Source organism: Mus caroli, chromosome 2, assembly GCF_900094665.2.
Source record: "Mus caroli chromosome 2, CAROLI_EIJ_v1.1, whole genome shotgun sequence".
Classification (NCBI taxonomy): domain Eukaryota; kingdom Metazoa; phylum Chordata; class Mammalia; order Rodentia; family Muridae; genus Mus; species Mus caroli.
In genome coordinates this window covers 148,141,929-148,149,000 of record NC_034571.1, presented here as the reverse complement: position 1 = coordinate 148,149,000, position 7,072 = coordinate 148,141,929, and positions in this window count along the sequence as shown.

The following is a 7,072-nucleotide window of genomic DNA, read 5'->3' as shown; positions in this document are numbered from 1 at the left end:
CCGCCTACTGGCTGTGCGTGATAACACATGCCTTTAATCCTGCAATGCTTGTACTTATAACAACAACAGCCAGGGCTATACAGAGAAACCCTGTCTCAAATTAAAAAAAAAAAAAAAAATGATAATTGATAATACTAATACTAATAATTACAAGCATTGACACTGTTGCAGCTATAAGCAAAAAAAAAGCTTTATTAGAAGGATATTGGGGGTGGGGGTGGGGGTAAAGAAGGATATTGGGAGTCCTGAACAGCAACAGGACTAGAAAATGAGCAAGCCCAAGGGTATGTCAAGCCACAGCAGCAGCTGCAGCTGTCACCAGCACTGCAATTCATTCTTTGTCTTGGAGCAAAGTCTTGACCAGCAGTCACTGTTGATCAGCCAATTGCAGGACATGTGGCTGGGGTTGGCCACCAGGGGTGAGTAGAATGGTCTGCCCTGTGTTCTTCCAAATGCAGACGGGGGAGGTATAGTAGGAGAAAGACTTAGGCCAGGCAAGCAACCTGATATTGATATGAATAAAGTATCCTTAGAGCTAGACTTTGATTGTTTTTATTTTGGGGGTGGGGGGGTGAAGATAACCCATGCTGGCCATGTTGGGGAGTTCTAGGCCAGCCTCAGCTACATAATGAGACTCTTTCAACAAAAGAAGAGTAAGATAGTTCAGTGGGTAGAGGAGCTTGTCTTGAGAGCCTGGGAACCTGAGTTTGAGCCAGGAACCCTCAGTGGAAGGAGAGAACAAACTGGAACATTGTCTCCTGGCTTCTCTATGCAGGTACTGGCCCAGCAATCACACAACACAGGTACACCACCACCATCACCACCACCACCACCACCACCACGTGGCTCACAGCCATCTGTAATGGGATCTGATGCCCTCTTCTGCTGTGTCTGAAGACAGCTACAGTGTACTCATATAAATAAATCTTAGAAAAATTATATCTATCCAAAGGACAAAGGAGATGGACATGGTAACTCAAATATTTAATCCTGGAACTCAGAGGAGGCAGCCAGGCCAGCCTGATGACATAGCCTGTTCCAGACCAGGCAGAATCACACAGTGAAATTCTTTCTCAGAAAATAAAAAATAGGGGGCACAATGGTTAAGAGCACTGGCTATTCTTCAAAAGGACTCTGGTTCAATTCCCAGTATCCATACTGAAGCTCACAATTGTCTGTAATTCCAGTTCCAGGGAATCTGACATCTCCCATACAGACATACATGCGGGCAGAACACCAATGTGCATAAAATAAAAAGTATTACAAAGAAATCAACTTAAAAATAATAAAGACCAGCCAGATGGTGGTGGCACACACCTTTAATCCCAGCACTTGGGAGGCAGAGGCAGGCGGATTTCTGAGTTTGAGGCCAGACTGGTCTACAGAGTGAGTTTCAGGACAGCCAGGGCTACACAGAGAAACCCTGTCTCAGAAAAACCAAATAAATAAATAAATAAATAAATAAATAAATAAATAAATACCAAACACACGATTCTAAATTAGGAGTCTGGCATTATAACAGACTGCTTTAATCCCAAAGCTTAGAAGGTAGAGGCAGGCAGATCTCTGAGTTCAAGGCTAGCCTGATTGTTAGAGCAAGTTCCAGGACCAGTCAAGGCTACACAGAGAAACTCTGTCTGGGGAAACAAAACCAACAAAAAAGATACTAAACCAGGAAACTCATCTTTCTCAAACCTGTCTGGCTAAACCTTAAGACAGGTTTAAACCTCAGGACATTTACAACGGAGTCTGTCCTAGAAACAGGGTGTGTGGTAGGGGGAGGGGTGAGAATCAAAATAAAGAAGCAAGCTCCTTATCTCTCACAGTCGCCATGAACAGAACTTCTTGAGTCGGTCCCAGCGGAAGAGAGCTCTGCCATCAGTGTGAGAACTCAGGAAGCTAGAACCACAGACACAGGGCTAGAGCTCCCAGAGCCTCAGCGCCACTGAGCCTAGCACCCAGCAGCTTCAGTCTCGGCCCCACCTTGCGGGCTTTCCAGGCTGGTTTGATAGAAAGTTCCGGAGCTCTTCAGGTCATAAGGCCTCCTTAAGTGAGGAGGAGAACATCTCAGAATGTCCTATCTCCAGCATTTGGCAATACTCTAAGGAGAGCAGAAGGAAGCAAACTTCTTGTCCTAGCCGCTAAGAACATCTACCCAGACCACTTCAAGGACACAGACTATGCCCAAAGGCAGGCAGGCAGGCAGGCCTGTAATCCCAGCACTAAGGAAGCAGAGACGAGCTCTGATCAAAGCTAGGATGTAGTGAGTTCCACGCCAGCCAGAGCTACATAGAGAGATCCTGTCTCCAAAACAACAAAACCAAAACCAAAACCAAACCAAACACCATGGGGCTGGGGAGACAGCTTAGTGGGGGCTTTTTAAAAAAATGGTAGTTTGCCTGTGTATACCTCTGTGTAAGATCTTAGAATTGCAGACAGTTGTGAGCTGCCATGTGGTTGCTGGGAATTGAACCTGGGACCTCTGGAAGAGCAATCAGTGCTCTCAACTGCTGAGCCATCTCTCCATCCCCAGCTTAGTGGTGATTAAGAGACCTGGCTGCTGCTCTTAGGAGCTGAGTTCTAATTTTTTTTTAAAGATTTGTTTATTTATTTTATGTATATGAGTACACTGTAATTGTACAGATGGTTGTGAGCCACCATGTGGTTGCTGGGAATTGAACTCAGGACCTCTGATCACTCCAGCCCAAACATTTACTTATTATATGAAAGCACACTGAGGCTCTCTTCAGACACACCAGAAGAGGGAGTCAGATCTCATTAGGATGGTTGTGAGCCACCATGTAGTTGTTGGGATTTGAACTCAGGACCTCTAGAAGAACAGTCAGTGCTCTTAACCACTGAACCATCTCTCAAGCCCTATTTTTTTTTTTTTTTTTGGTTTTTCGAGACAGGGTTTCTCTGTGTAGCCCTGGCTGTCCTGGAACTCACTCTGTAGACCAGGCTGGCCTCGAACTCAGAAATCCGCCTGCCTCTGCCTGCCGAGTGCTGGGATTAAAGGCGTGCGCCACCACGCCCGGCTTTCAAGCCCTATTTTTTTTTTTTTTTTTGGTTTTTCGAGACAGGGTTTCTCTGTGTAGCCTTGGCAGTCTTAGAACTCACTTTGTAGACCAGGCTGGCCTCCAACTCAGAAATCTGCCTGCCTCTGCCTCCCAAGTGCTGGGATTAAAGGAATGTGCCACCACACCTGGCTAAATAAAGAGATCTTAACAGGAAAAAAAGCCTTTAATCTAGTTTGTGATATCCTCAGAAAATACCTGGGGAAGGAGTAAGTCACACTTGAGGCTTACATGCTTAGACCTTACACACACAAGGTTCACTACTATTTTATTTGAAAATTATATTGCAAAAGGAATATTGTTCTGTGTCAGCAAACCACAGCAAATGTCGCTAACTGTGTTGACTTTGTTGACTCTCAGCTGGCAAGAGGCAGTAACCAAGGCATTAACCAAGGAGGGGAGACGTTTTAAAAGGCTCATTGTGCCCATTGTTTTCAGAAGAATTGCTACTCAACAGCAAACCAAGTGATCATAAGTGTTCCTTCCCTCTAGGTCAAACAAAAAAAAACCTGATCCTGGGCACGCTGGTGTGCCCTTAAACCTAGCTCTCTGGAGGCCAAGGCCGCTGGAGCTCAGAGAGTTTGAGACCTGCCTGTTCTACAGAGGGCATTTCTGGCCAGCCAGGGCTATGCAGAGAAACAATGGGTAGAAAAAAACACAACTGACAGACACAATAAACAAACGAATCTATGAAAATAAAAGCAAAACAAAACAAGGGGCCTGGAGAGATGGCTCAGAGGTTAAGAGCACTGACTGCTCTTCTGGAGGTCCTGAGTTCAAATCCCAGCAACCACGTGGTGGCTCACAACCATCCGTAACAAAAGCTGATGCTCTCTTCTGGAGTGGCTGAAGACAGCGACAGTGTACTTTCATATAATAAATAAGATTTATTTTATGTACACTGTCGCTGTCTTCAGCCACACCAGAAGAGGGCATCAAATCCCATTACAGATGGTTGTGAGCCACCTTGTGGTTGCTGGGAATTGAACTCAAGACCTCTGGGAGAGCAGTCACTGCTTTTTAACCACTGAGCCATCTCTCCAGCCCAAATAAGTAAATTAAAAAAAAAAAAAAGAATAAAATAAAGAACTTAAAACAAAACAACTCCTCCCCGACAAAACTGATCAGATTGACAAAATACACCCTCTTCTGTAAAAGAGTTACTTAGAAGTACACTTCTGGCCGGGCGTGGTGGCGCACACCTTTAATCCCAGCACTCGGGAGGCACAGGCAGGCGGATTTCTGAGTTCGAGGCCAGCCTGGTCTACAAAGTGAGTTCCAGGACAGCCAGGGCTATACAGAGAAACCCTGTCTCGAAAAACCAAAAAAAAAAAAAAAAAAAAGAAGTACACTTCTGCCTAAAATGTGTTATTCACAGTATATTTCTAAACTGAAACACAGCATATACAGATACACTGTTCTGTAAGACACAATCATACACGTAGGCCAAACACCCATAAATAGGAATGAATAATTTATACTTAATTATAATTAAATTAGTACAGTAATAAAAGCTTTTTTTTAATTCTCCTATGACAACTTCCAGTTATATGTTTGTTTGTGTGTTTTATTTGGTTTAGGTGTTTGCTTTCTGGTGAAGGTTTCTCTATAGCCCTGGCTATCTTGGAATTCGTCTATAAAGCAGTTTGGGCTCCAACTCTCAAAGGTCTGCCTGCCTCTGCCTCCTGAGTGCTGGGATTAAGGATTTTTGCCACCACACCCAGCTTAGTTTAGGTTTTTAATTTTTTACTTTTTTTTTAAAATTTACTTTTTGGCTTTTCAAGACAGTGTTTCTCTGTATAGCCCTGGCTGTCCTGGAACTCACTTTGTAGACCAGGCTGGCCTTGAACTCAGAAATGCGCCTACCTCTGCCTCCAGAGTGCTGGGACTAAAGGCGTGTGCCTCCAGGGCCCGGCCTTTTTACTTTATTATTATTATTTTTTTTAAAGATTTATTTATTTTTATTATATGTAAGTACACTGCAGCTGTCTTCAGACACTCCAGAAGAGGGCGCCAGATCTCGTTACAGATGGTTGTGAGCCACCATGTGGTTGCTGGGATTTGAACCTCGGACCTTCGGAAGAGCAGTCAGGTGCTCTTACACACTGAGCCATCTCACCAGCCCCTTTACTTTATTTTTAATGTGTATGGGTGTATTTCCAACATGTAAGTCTGTGTACCTTATATGTGTAGTGCCCATAGTAGCCAGAAAAGGGTGTTGGATTCCCTCAAATCTGAAGTTACAGATGGCTGTTAGCCAGCATGTGGGTGCTGGGAATTGAGCCTGGAGTCCTCTGAAAGAGCAAGAGGTGTGGCTAGCTGCTAAACTACCTCTCCAGGCCCTACTCCCTTTTAAATGGTTCATGAATGAGTTTTTTCCTACGTGTATGTTCATCACATGCATGTGTACCCATGGTTCTGAGGCCCTATAGGATCAGAACACCTCAATCCCCTGCAGCAACCGCAGGTGGTGCTAACTGCTGAGCTGGCTCCAGCCTCTGAGGTTTTGTGAAAAGGTTCCTTATGTATTGCAGGCTGGCTTCTACTTCCTCATCTCATTGATGAGCTCTAAATGCTGATTCTGAGGATGCGCTATATAGCCTGCTCTGTTTCTGTTCCCCACTGTCCCAGATGACCTCTAGGTGACCAGCCAGCAACCTGGTGGCAGGGTGACTACATTGGACCACTTCCTCCGTGGAAAGGACAACGTTTGGTTCTTACTGGAGTAGATACTTCATCTGGTTATGGATTTGCCTTTCCTGCATGTAATGCTTCTGCTAAAACCACCATCCATGACCTTACAGAATGCCTATCTATCATCATGGTATTCCACACAGTATTGCTTCTGACCAAGGAACTCGTTTCACAGCCAGAGAAGTGGGATCAGGGAGTCCACTGCTCTTACCATGTTCGCATCATCCTGAAGCAGTTGGTCTGAGAAGGATGGAATGGTGTTTCAAAGATGCAGTTAAGAGTGCCAATTAGGTGGCAGGAGCATGGAACGTTGGGGCAGAGTTCTTCAGAAGGCAGTATATGCTTGAATCAGGGTGCTATTTATGGTATAGTTCCTCCCATAGCCAGGATTCATGGGTCCAGGAATCAAGGGGTGGAAAAGGGAATAGTTCCACTTACTATCACTCCTAGTGACCCTCTAGGAAAATTTTTGTTTCTTGTCCCCATAACTCTAGGTTCTGCTGGCCTAGAAATTTTGGTTCCAGAAGAGGGAGTGCTCCTACCAGGAGCCACAACAAACACTCCATTGAACCGAAGCTCAGACTTCCCCCTGGTCATTTTGGGCTTCTAATGCCCTTAAACCAATAGCTAAGAAAGGAATAACAGTGTTAGGAGGGGTGATAGATCCAGATTACCATGGGGAAACTGGATTGCCTCTCTGCAATGGAGCTAAGCAGGATTATGTCTGGAGTGCAAGAGATCCCTTAGGGCGTCTCTTAGTACTACCTTGTCCTGTGATTAAAGTCAATTGGAAACTACAACAGCCTAATCTAAGCAGGATGACAAAAGACACAGACCTCTAAGGAAAGAAGGTATGGGTCACTCCCCCAGGAAAAGAGACAAGACCTGCTGAGGTGCTTGCAGAGGGTAGAGGAAATACAGAATGGGTAGTAGAAGTAGAGGAAGGCAGTTATAAGTACCAGCTAAGGCCATGTAACCAGTTGCAGAAACAAAGACTATAAAGTAATATGAATACTTCTATTTTATTTATTTTAAAAGATTTATTTATTTATTTTATGTATATGAGTACACTATAGCTATTTTCAAAATATTCCAAAAGAGGGCATCAGATTCCATTATAGATGGTTGTGAGCCACCATGTGGTTGCTGGGAATTTTATTTTGTTAAGGACACATTTGTCTTTCTTCCATTTTTTTTTTTTTTTTAATGTATGTGAGATGGTTGTGAACTTTCATGTGGTTGTTGGGAATTGAATTTTTTTTTTTGTTTTGTTTTGTTTTTGTTTTTCGAGACAGGGTTTC